We start from the raw sequence: 12,500 nt of genomic DNA on the forward strand, positions 1-12,500 counted from the left end.
TACAAAAACAGTGTGCCATCCGGGTGGGTGCGTGTGCGGATGCTGGCTGGCTGGCTGGCTGGCTGGCTGCCTGGCTGCCTGGCTGGATGGCGGTGGGTGGCTTGGTGTGCTTTTAGGGACTCAACTGGCCCAATGACGGCTTTGAGAGCAAGCCATGCCGGACCCCTCTTCTTCCCTCTCCCATCCACCACATGACTGGACTGCCCTTCACCCCGGGCCGACTCTGGGGAGAGTCCCTCCTGCTTCTCCTTGGTAGCCTGGGATCTTGCTTAGTTAGCCTTGCGGGACGGGACGGGGGGTTGTAGGGAGGGAGGGACGGCGTGGCAGAGATTTCTCTACCTCATGATGGCGAGACGACCACCTACACGTAGATACCCACCACTGGCTGCCTGTGCTGTGGGCGGGGTCCCAAGCCCTTGGGCCAGCTTCTGCTGGAACGGAGAGAGGGACGTCTTTTCAGACCTACCTAGAGCGGCCTGGACTTCAGTGCCACTGCCACTGCCGCTGTCGTGCCACCATGCCCACCAAACCCAGAGTCTGCAAAGAGCGCTCTAGTGTCTGGGAAACCCCTCGATCTAGGTGCACATTGAATCGAAGGTGATGGAAATCATGTGTGTGGAGTTTAGCACGTGCGCCTACAAGGCTCTCATGACCGTGGTGCGGAGCATGCTACTTTTCCTACAAGTTTCCCTTAGGTTAGAAAACACTGGAAATGACATCTCTTCCCCCCCCCCCCCCCACCACCACCACCACCACTCTCCATCGTTGTCTGTCCGGACACATTGTCTATCCTGACATGGTGTCGGTAAATTCCACTCACTCACTCACTCCCGGAATACAGATCATTCGAATTTACATTCGTGATTTCACCATTTATTTATTTATTTATTTTCTCCTCAATTCTCTCTCTGAGCTTTGGCTCAATATCTTGTCAAAATGCCATGTAAACACCTCTGGATGGGGCTCCGAGGCATATGGGTTTAGTTGTTGCTGTTGAGGTTCTGCGCACGTTTTGTCAGAAACGCTTAGTTCTCTCTCTCTCTCTCTCTCTCTCTCTCTCTCTCTCTCTCTCTCACACACACACACACACACACACACACACACAGGTTTGAGGCCAAAGCTGTTGAAAAACCTGTTTGTATCCTAAACAGAGTTGTGTAGCGCTGAGAACCAGGATTCCATACTTTCTGTTCACCAACTTCTGAGTTCTCTAGGCCTGCATTTGGGGGGAAAAGTTCTGAACTGACTGGTGAAGTGGTGGAAGATTCCTCTCTCTCTCTCTCTCTCTCTCTCTTTCCATTTTTTTTTTTAAACAAAGAAAAACCGGCAATGTTGTCACGGTGCTGGTGGAACCGCGGTTTCCACATTTTTGGCTCGCTCGCTCGCTCTCTAGCTTTCACCATCCTGTGTCATCTATGTCTGCTTATTGGAAGGACACAGCGACAAAGAGAAAAGGGAAGGAACTTGTGGGTGGAAGAATCTCTTCAAAGAGCTCGCTCTTTTGCTCGTCCTTGCCCCTCTCTCTTCCTCTCTCCTCTCTCTTCCTCTCTCTTCTTTCCTCCCATCTCCTCTGACACACCCGCTCCCCCCTTCCCCGCTCCAAACAAACTTGCTCACAAATCTCTCTCTCTCTCTCTTCCTCTCTCTCTCTCCCATGATTGACTTGCAAATGAATAAATACAAGAGTCTTAAAATGTGGTGTTCACATTAAAGGAAAATGTAACTAGTTTTCTGCCCACTTCAATGTTCCACACTGTTGGGGTGGTGGTGGTGGTGGTGGTGGTGGTGGTGGAAATCTTATTTTGCCTTCAGTGGAGTGGAGAGAGAGAGAGAAAAAAAAGAAGGCATTCAACACCAGGTTGTTGAAATCCACTAAATATTCCTAAGGGTGCAGTAATTGGGCAACCAGGTGGCAACATTTGGTCGCTACACCGCAACCCTGAGTGCGATTGTGCTGAGTCAGGTGAGAGAAAACAAACACTTAAAGCATGTATTTGATTTACTTGGAAGCCAGCCTGCTGAGTGATGGCTTGGTGGTGGTTGAGCGGGGGGGGGGGGGGGGGGGGGAGGAGGAAAGGGGCATGGGGGGGGGGACTTTGACAAATCTTCGCACACGTGGGTGGCACAACATGAATTCTTCTTTAAGGAGTCCCGAACAACCCAACTTTTTCCTTTTTCCTTTGCTCTCTCTACTTTCTCTGACCCCTTTGATCCCTGCACTAGGATGCTGTCAAGTAAAAAGCAGTCCTCTCCTATCAGTGGGTGCTGGCTAATGAACCACTGTGAGGGAAGCGAAACACATCGGAAAGTGGCTTGGTGATGGAATACGCTGGGGTGCACCAGTGACACCCAGGAGGAGAAAAGCCAAGCCAAAACAAAAAGTGCCTCCCTGCCTGATACCACCCTCCCCTCCCCCACAAGCCCCAGGGAAGGAAGGAGGGAGAGAAGCTGTGTTTCACTGATGGTGGGTGGGTCTTGTGTGTACGTCTTGCAAGTCACCTCCCCAATCCACATCTCCTTTCCCAGGCCAGAGCTAGAGCCAGAGCCAGGGTCCAGGGTCCAGGGACATGTAAGGAGAAGCATGGGGCAGGCAGGGCACCCGCACCCCGCCTCCTCGTCAGAATGAGCCTCTGTGTGTGTGTGGGTGGGGGGGTGTGCCCCAAGAAAGCAGCAGCCATCGTTTTGGAAGCCACTGGCTTGAGGGACGCAACCTCTCATTCAATTCCAAGAGGCCTCATTCATTGCCTTCATTGAAATGCAAATGGTTGGTTCAAAGTCCCGTTGTCTGCCAAAGGCTTCACTTTCTCTCCGCTCCACCCAGAGCCATACCTGCCCTCAGGCGTTTGTCAGTGAAAGGATCTGCCTCTCCGACTGGGGCAAAGGTCAGCCACAGTCGGTCACTCCCCTTCGCTCGCTCTGGAAGTGCAAAGTGGGATCTGGCCGCTGCTTTCTGACTCGCATGGGGCAGACCATGAGTGGTTCTCAGGAACGGCTCCCTTCTGATGTGGCCTTTCCATCGGCATTATTGATTCACTCTTCCATCCATCACCTTAACTATGTGAACGCGTGTTATTAACCTGTGCGTGTACTTCTGTCACTCAAACAAGCAGAACTGCTCAACATCAAGCATCCCTCCCTCTCAATAGAACGATCTAGCTGAACCGATTACTCAAAACACAGAGAGGAACCCCTTACCTGTCCTTGTGCAGGTGCGCGGGGCGGGGGTGGAGGGGCGGTGGGAGGGGTTGCAGGAATATACTAGGCCTGTGCCCCGTGCCAGGCCCGGTTCTCTGCTTGGATCGGCGTTGGACCGAGCGACCAGGACACAGCAGTCCAGAGCCTTACTTACATCTCACAGTCGGTGCCTGTTCAGAAAAAACAATTCCTCCATCCATCCATCCATCCATCCATCCATCCATCCATCCATTTTATTTTTATTGAAACTCAGATATATATAGAGAGAGAAGGAGAGACAGAAAGAAATATCTCCTGCCCGCTGGCTGGTTCACTCCCCAAGTGGCCACCATGCTTCATAAAACTCATTTCTTATCCAGTTATAATTTCATTAAAATATCTCATGTTTCCCAATTGGATAAAAAACAAATGGTATCTAAAAGTCTGCATACGAACCAGCGTCGCAGCCCTATGATTTTATCCAAATGAAAATGCATATGAGAGAGTTATTTGCACCCTTACAGCTATCACAGCTCAATTCACAATAGCCAGATACGGGATCAACACAGATACCCATCAGCGGGTGACAGAATAAAGAAAATGTGGCACACAAACACTATAGAATACTACCCATTCATAAAAATTAATGAAATTGTAAAACCTGATATACTTTTTTTAAAAATTATTTTTTAATAATCTTACTTGGTTGATTAGGGAACAGAGTGTCAAGGGCTACAGGGTGAAAGTGGGAAATACCATTGTTTCCACATCAATATCATTTTACCCTGTATCTGGGGTCAGGGGAAAAAAAAAAAAAAAAAAAAAGGGAAAAGCCCCACCCAACCTCCCACCCATCCCAGATCCCCAACGGGAGGCACGCTCTGAGGCTCCTGCTCATACAGTTCTGATAGTTCATCAGTTCTAGACTGCTGCCAATGTCTCAGTTCCAATCGCAATGAACCCTATTCAGAATCCACTGGCTGACAGTCTCTTCATGGTTGGGGTTCTAAGATCAGCAGTTCAGTTGGAGGGATCTCTCTCCAAAGAAACTTCATCTGAGATGATCACAGGCCTGATTCCTGCGCGAGTCTGCTAGTACACAGTCCAACACCGTCCGTCACACCGATCGGCTTATGATCATGCTGGTCGTTGGGATTGCCGGGTTCGTTCTGTTTCCAGGCCTGTCTTCCTCGTGAACCGACGGGTGTCGTAGTCCGGTTCGATCCTGCCCGCTTCATATTCGGTCCTCACGCAGACCGGTTGGAGCTGCAGCCTAGTCGGGAAGTAGTTGTCCAGCAGGGGAGCCCACATTCCCCTGTCAGCTTTGCCTCCTCCCCCTGACTATCACATGTGCTGTTTGGGCGCTGCAACCACATCTGGTACGGCTCACCTCACCTTGGCATTCCTTATTGTGTACTAGTATGTGTCGCAACCGAACCTGGCTCGACCCACACTCTGTTCTGGCGCTCGGACTCACCAGCGGGTGATGTGAACAGGTTCAGCCTGGTCTTGCCCCCAATCCATGCCATGTGTATACCAGTGGGATAATTTCCATAGCCTGTTCTGGGCTGTTTCCTATTTGTGCTGCTTGCGCTTACCTGCAGGGACTGTGTCCTGCCAGAGGAGTTGCCCAGGCTCCTCCATCAGAAACTCTCCCAGTGCCAGGTTTCACGCATACCAGTGGGTCCATGAGCCAGCCCTGTTCAGTCCACCTCCTGTCCTAGCAGGAACAGTGGTGTTTCCTGACTGTTCTTCAACCCAATCTGGTTCTTATTGTTGGACGGTGAAGGATCCTGAGGTGGAGCCGGCAGCCACACGCCAGTCAGGAGGACCCTGTGCGCGCGTGCGCGTGTCTGTGTGTGTGAGTGTGTGTGTGTGTGTGTGTGGTTGGGAGGGGTGTGTGTGTGTGTGTGTGTGTGTGTGTGTGTGTGTGGTTGGGAGGGGTGTTGCTGAGAGAAGGAGAGACAGAAAGAAATATCTCCTGCCCGCTGGCTGGTTCCCTCCCCAAGTGGTCGGGGCTGAGCAGAACCAAAACCAGGAGCCGGGAGCTTCTTCCCGGTCGGTCTCCGCCACACAGGCGGCTGCCGATACCGAAGGCTTTGTGCCATCCTCGACCGCTTTTCCAGGCCACAGGCAGGGAGCTGGACGGAAGTGGGGCAGCTGGGACTCGAACCGGCACCCGTATGGGATCTCGGCACGTACAGGCCGAGAAATGGAGCCACTAGGCAACCGCACACGCCTGGCCCAAGCAACAACTCTTGCCTTCCCCTCGTCTTCTTGTTTGGTCCGGGGAGATGCACGCTGTCGACATCTCTGGCCCAGGCCTTGTATGTTTGGCACATACGGCCTGATGATCTATGGGTAGCTTGCTGTTTTAGTTCAGGCAGGCCTTAACGTGCTCTCCGACGGGAGCTACGGCCTAGCTGACAGGAGGAGTGCCTGCCTGCCTGCCTGCCTGCCTGCCTGCCTGCCTGGCGTTCCCCTAGCAGGCTGGCGGGCTCCCAGCCCCAGATCTTGGGACCGTCTGGGGGCTAATGCGGTCCGGCCGGCCTGCCTGATGTAATTTTTTCACCCAGGCAGTCCCGGCGCTTTGCTGACAGCTGGGTGTTGTGGCCTAATCCGGCTGGCCCGCCCGCCCGCCCGCCCGCCCGCCCGCAACGCACCCACCCACCCGCCCAGCCATTTTGGCTCTCTTTTTGCCTGACTGGGTGCAGCGCCCTAACTTGATTCCGGTTCTCACGCTCCCTCTCCACCACCCCCACCGCACCACCCCCGGTTCTTGCGTGCGCCAGTGGGTGCTGTGGCACAATCTGAGATGGCCCACCACCAGTCCCAGCTATCGCCATTGGGCTGGGGTACGGCAACCTAGCCTGGCCTGGTCCATCCCCAGCCCTCCTGCGAACTGTGGGGTGCTAGCCAGTTCACAGTTCAATCCAGCCTGGCTTGCGCCCCAACCCGGCCTGGCTAATTATATGTGTGTTTTGGAAGGCAGCTCTTCTCTGCGTTCACATCTATCTTTCTTTTCTTTAGGATTTAGTCACTAGGCTAACATGCCGGCCGGACCCAACCAACCAACTAACCAACCAACCAACCCCTTGTCTTTGATGGACCGTGGGTGGGTGGGTGGGTGGGGTGTGGAGGCGGAAGAGTTGGAGGGTCAGCTCACCATCTCTTATTCTGCGGAACTGAAGGGAAAGGGTGCTCTGAGGGAGAGACTGGGGCACCTGTGCCTGAGTTGTGGGTGTTGTGTGCGGTCGGCTCTGCGGACAAGTCAAGGGGACTTGAGGACGGCAGAGCAGGAGGACATATGGGCTGGCCTGTGCCCTTCCTGCCCGAGGATTTCTCTGGTGGATTGGGAATGAAAGGCCACTATGCCGACGTGAAGGCCTCACAGGTGGCCTTACCTGACACCTACTTCTCCCTCCATGTTCTGGATCCTGGCCAGGAACCACTCAGCGTGCAACCACTTCTGCTCACAAATTGGAAAGAGAAAGCTGTGTGATGCCCCCTCCTGGGATGAGAGAGAGAGAGAGAGAGAGAGAGAGAGAGAGAGAGAGAGAGAGAGGTGAAGAGGCCCAATCCCAGCCTGGCTGCTCCCTTTCTCCTTTTCCTCATCTGGACCTTACCTGCAAATGGGGAACAGAGAAGACTGAATTGTTGTCACATTCTCACTAACTCAATTTCAATCTCTCTCTCTCTCTCTCTCTCTCTCTCTCTCTCCCCCTCTTTTCCTCTCTCTCCTTTCACATCCCTAACCTGTTTCCATGGCACATCCTTTCTGTCCCTGAGGAACTTCTTGGGTCTTGCAAGAGCTCACAGGAAGGACAGGCAGACGCAAGGGCGCTGCAGAATAGCTTCACTGGCTTTTCCTCCACTTTCATGTCCCTGTGGCTCCACTTCTGATCTAGCTCCCTGTTTGTGCCCTGGGAAAACAGCGGAGGGTGGTCCAAGTGTACGGGACCCTGCACCTGTGTGGGAGGCCTGGAAGAAACTCCCAGCGCCTGGATTCGGATCGGATCCAGTCAGCTCCGGCCGTGGTTGTGGCCATTTGGGGAGTGCACCGGCGGATGGAAATCTTTCTGTCCGTCTGTCTCTCCTTCTCTCTGCAAATCTGCCTTCCCAATGAAAATAAGTCAACCTCAAGGCCAAATAAATAAATAAAAATAAAACTAGAGAACAGAAAGTGAAAGCAAGACAGTGGGGGATACTGGCATTGTGGCACCGCACACACGCTCAACAGCCTGTCAGCAGACACACTGGCCTTGCCGTATGGGAACACCGATTTCATCTTGTTCCTGGCTCCTGGCTTCGGCCTAGCTTGGCCTCAGCTGCTGTGACACAGGAGGGAGAGAGCCCTTCCACACTTTGTGACAATACCGCCTAGGGAGGGACATCCAGGAGAGACAAGGGTGGAGGAAAGGTCTCTTGGCACATATTGTGGGAACGGACTTGGGGTGAGGCGCTGACTGGGTTGTAGCTGTGTGTGTATAGGGAAATCTTTGCTGTACCAATGTGGTTGGGGACATTGAGATGGACTGAACCGGGTTTCTGATTTTTGTGAGACAGTCTTTCTCTCTCTCTCTCTCTCTCTCTCTCTCTCTCTCTCTCTCTCTCTCTCTCTCTCTCTCTTTCTCTCTCATTACTGGATGAGGTTCCCCGGGAGAGCTGGGCTTGGAAAAACGTGGCCCAAGGGATGAATCTGGAACTGACCCCTGGGCTCGACACTCAGTGTTGTCGTTGTGATCTCTTGTCTTTGCTCTTCCTGCTCCCCCATCCTTCATCTTCCCCGTCCCATCGCAACCCCAACTGACTCCAAACCAGAAACCCCAGCGTGTTTCAAGAATCCACTCGTGCTGTCTGCGCGCCATCTAGTGGCCACAGTATCGGATCGGACAAGAGGCGAAAGCCAAGATGGCGCTGACGGCAGAAGCCAAGATGGCGCCCGCGTCTGAACAAGTCTCGCGAGGCCTCGGGGTGGTGGTCGGCGTGGAGTTTGGGGGGGGAGTCGAGGAAGGAGGAGGGAGGGAGGGAGGGAGGGAGGGAGGGAGAGAGTCGGTCTGGCGCAGGCGCAGTAAGCACAGTCGGGCTTCTGGCTTGCTGGCTGAGCAGTGGCGGCGGTGCCGGCGGTGGGGGGAGGGGGGAGGGGGGAGGGGGCCGCGGCGGCAGAAACCGTCCTTCCGCCGGGCCGGGACTGCACTGTGCGCGCCTCTCTAGGTGCTCCTGCCACGTCCAGGCGGGGGGATCTGTTACCTTCCCAGGGATGTTGCCTTAGTTCTTTCTTCTTGGATCTCTCCATTCCTTTTAGGCTCTGTTTCTCTCTCTCTCTCTCTCTTTCTCTGTTTTGCTCGCCGATTCCCGCTTTCCTCTCTTTCTTTCTTTCGCTTTCTCCTTTTCACTGTCTCCTCTCCTTCTACCACTCCCCTACATCTCCTAGAATTTCACTTGTGACTCCCACCTTTATTTGACAGTCTTCATCCTTACATTCTCTGCCTTCCCCTAGGTTGTTCTTGAGTTGTTTTTTCTCGTTCAATCTTTATAGGCCTTTCTCTCGCGTCCTCATTCTGGATTTATTTTCTTCCCTCATCGGTGTGTGTCTGGCCGTTGTACCTGCGTGTGTGTGTGTGTGTGTGTGTGTGTGTGTGTGTTCTCCCCTAATGTTCCCATTGCTTCCCTTTATGTTGTCTTTCTCTTTTCTTAGTTTTTGTCTTTCTTCTTCTTCTTCTTCTTTTTTTTTTTGTATTCTTACCTTTGCCTTCCTTTCAGTTCTCATTCTCTCCTCCCCCCACCCCCCACCCCCGTTTCTCTCTCCCTTTTCTCTCTCTCTCAATGTCGGTGTTTTCATTTTATTTTCTGTCTGCCTTCTTCCTTTACCTTTGGCTTCCTTGGTCCTTCTTAACTTGTTTCTCTCTTCTCTTTCAATCTATATATGTTTTTCTCTCGCGTCCTCATGCTGGATTTATTATCTTGCCTCATCTGTTTTACTCGTGTGTGTCTGTTTCCCCCCCCCCCCCCAAAATTTTGTTCTATTGTGTCCATTGCTTCCCTTTATGTTGTCTTTCTCCTTTCCTAGTTTTTGGTCTTCCTGGTTTTTTTTTTTTTTCTTTCTTTCTTAGTTTTGCCTTCCTTTCAGTTCTCATTCTCTCTCTTCCCCCCCCCCCCGTTTCTCTCTCCCTTTTCTCTCTCAATGTCGGTGTTTTATTTTCTGTCTGCCGTTTTCCTTTACCTGTGTGTGACCAAGTCTATCCACCCTTCCCCCAAGACTGTACTGATAGGTCAGATGTATCCTGTCACAGTAGATGCGTGGTCACTTGTCGCTGTCCCGCAGCGATGGACTTGGTGCACGGAGCCAATAATAACACGCGTGGACCCCTGACTGATGGTCAAAAGCCGAGGTTTATTAGTAGCATCAGACTTTATACTCTGAGGGTCATATAGGATAAGGGAGGAAGTGCTGAGCTTATCAACAAAACTATTAATGCTTGTTTGGAACTCCTTTTGTCTTGTATATTCCACCAGGTGTTCTCATATACATATGCAGATGATATCCAATAAGGTATACAAAAGGTAGCCATTTGGTTATTCTCCTCCAAATATTATCCAACCAACTGTAGTCCTGTGCTCACTGACCTTTTCAGGTCACAATGTCCTCCTACAGTCACTCACTACTACAACTCGATTCTCCCCAAGCCACGCGACCTGGTGTTCCATGCATCAACACCGAATGTTAACATTTCACCAGTGACGGTCACGACACAGTTTGGTTCTAAATGAGAGGCAAGGCAAAGCAACCGACCTGGCGGCCGGGACCAGCCAGCACCCCCTGCGAGGGGAGGGAGGGAGGGCGGCAGTGACACACATTTCCCTGCCTATCTCGGCTTCATTGCCTGGCTGCGTGCATCCAGCGTGCTGTCCCTTTGTCCCTTGGTGCTGGCTGTCTGACTCCACCTGGTGGCAGCCGTGCTGTAGCTGTAGAGCATTCTGGAGCCGGCAAGGGCGAGCAAGTGGGTGGAGAGCCCGGGACAGGATGTGACAAAGTCCCCAAGCTGCAGGCGGGAGAGTCCCAGCCCTGCTGGGACCTTGGTGGCTCGTGTGCTGTTCGGAGATTGAGCCTGGAGGCTTGCAAGTGAGCAGGCAGGCAGCTGCGGGGGTGGGTAGGTGTCTGCTCGCTCCCGATTGTAACCGGGCTGGAGTACCGCTAGAGTGCATGGGGTCGACCAGCACACCCTTTATCACTGCCACCGTGCACTAGGGGACTCGATCGGGGCCGTCGGCGGGGCTGCGAGGCCACGGCCACCGGCCCGACACTTGTCGCCTGCACTAGGGGACCCGGTCGGGACCGTTGGTGGGGCTTGAGGCCACGGCCGCCGGCCCAGACGCTTGTCGCCTGCACAAGGGGACCCGGTTGGGGCCGTTGGCGGGGCTGCGAGGCCACGGCCACCGGCCCAGACACTTGTCGCCTGCACTAGGGGACCCGGCCGGGGCCGTTGGCGGGGCTTGAGGCCACGGCCGCCGGCCCAACACTTGTCACCCGCACCCTAGGGGACCTGGTCGGGGCCGTCGGCGGGGCTTGAGGCCACGGCCACCGGCCCGACACTTGTCGCCTGCACTAGGGGACCCGGCCGGGGCCGTTGGCGGGGCTGAGGCCCTGGGCCGCCGGCCCGACACTTGTCACCCGCACCCTAGGGGGACCTGGTCGGGGCCGTCGGCGGGGCTTGAGGCCACGGCCACCGGCCCGACACTTGTCACCCGCCCTCTAGGGGACCCGGTCGCGGCCGTTGGTGGGGCTGTAGAGTTGTTTGCTTTTCTCTAACTCCTGGGGTCGACCAGGTGGCCACAGGAGCATGCCCTGTGGGCGATGGCTGTGTTTTTGGGGACTTGTGACCCGGGCCCCCATCTGAGGGGCGGCTGTGTCCCATAGGTTGTCCCTGTTGTCCCCTGGAAGGGCATTTCTACACCTGCAGTTGTCATTTTGGATCTGCAGGTAGGTGCTGACACGCTGTCTCCTGGTGACTGTCACCGGAAGAGCTGGGCCCCTGGGTTCGCGTCTGGGGCGGTAGGGGGGAGCGCGATGGGCTGCCGGCGGCCTGGCGCTGGACTGCGTTCCCCCTGCCCATCCGGCGCCGAGCTCCCTGCCTGGGTTCGTGCGGGAGCTTGGTGTGCGATCCTGGTTTAGCCCTGCGACGGTGCCACCATCTCCGGCTTAGAATTTGCCCCGAGAGCGGCAGAGGTGAGGCTGGGCGCTGGGTCCTATACCCGTGTCCGTCTTCTGCCGCAGGTGGCCCGCTGCGTGTAGTGGTGGCTGACAGAACCCCCTCAGAACTGAGTCTCAGTGGTCGTCGGCTTTATGCCGCGTGTGCGTGTCAGGCGTTCCTCCGCTGGGGTTGGCCACCGCTGCTGAAGAGGCAAGGGGCTGGCGAGGCTGTCGACGGACCCCCCTGGCAGCTGTCCTCGCTGGGCGTGACCCCCTGTGCCTCGTGTGATGTCATAATCCTAGACCGAGACTTGATCGATGTGGTGATGTGGCGCTCTCCTGGGCCGGGCCTAAGCCGCTTACAGACGAGGGACGGCCATTCATGGCGAATGCTGCCGAGCTGCTCGTTCTGTCTTGCGGGCTCCTGGTTCCTCTTTCCCCTGCCTTGGCGTGGTGGGAGAGGCCAGGGGTGCGGAATCCGGCTCGATCTCCGCTCCCTCTGCCTTGTGCCGCCTGAAGGTGCTGGCGTTGGGGGTCCAGGCGGGGGTCCTCGGACGTGGCGGACACCCTTCGCCCTCTGCCGTGTCGGTGTGTCATGGTGTGTGGGCGGGCCCCGTCCCGCGGTGGTGGTGCGGGGCTTGTCTGGCAGAGTCTGACCCTGCTCAGCTCTCTGCGGTGCTCCTGGAGCGGTCCAGGTCGTTTGCCTCTCAGGCGCCTGGAACCGAGTGGTGCCGTCGCTCCTTCACTGCCCCGGTGTGCTCTCTCCCGGGTGTGCCGTCGCAGCCTCGCTGGCGTGTGCTGCTTGGTGCGTGGGAGTCCCTGGGGGGTCGAGGCGGTAAGGAAGAGGTAGCGTGGGTGCAGCGCAGGCCCGTCGCCGCCGCTGCTGCTGCCGCCTGTGGCCTTGCTTGGCCGCTGGTGTCCCCTGCGCGTCTCTGGGGGCAGGTGGCTTCCTTTCCTCTACCGCAGACCCCTCCGCCCGGCTTCGGGGCTCGCCCCGCGGGTTGGGTGTTGCTCCCTCGAAGGGCCCTCTCGGCCTGGTGAGAGGTGCGCTCGGGGTTGGTGGGGTGCGGCCCACCTTCGGTGAGAAAAGCCTTCTCTAGCGATCCGACAGGGACGTGCCTTACGTGATGGGGTG

The sequence above is a fragment of the Ochotona princeps genome, unplaced genomic scaffold (genome assembly GCF_030435755.1).
Source record: "Ochotona princeps isolate mOchPri1 unplaced genomic scaffold, mOchPri1.hap1 HAP1_SCAFFOLD_142, whole genome shotgun sequence".
NCBI lineage: Eukaryota > Metazoa > Chordata > Mammalia > Lagomorpha > Ochotonidae > Ochotona > Ochotona princeps.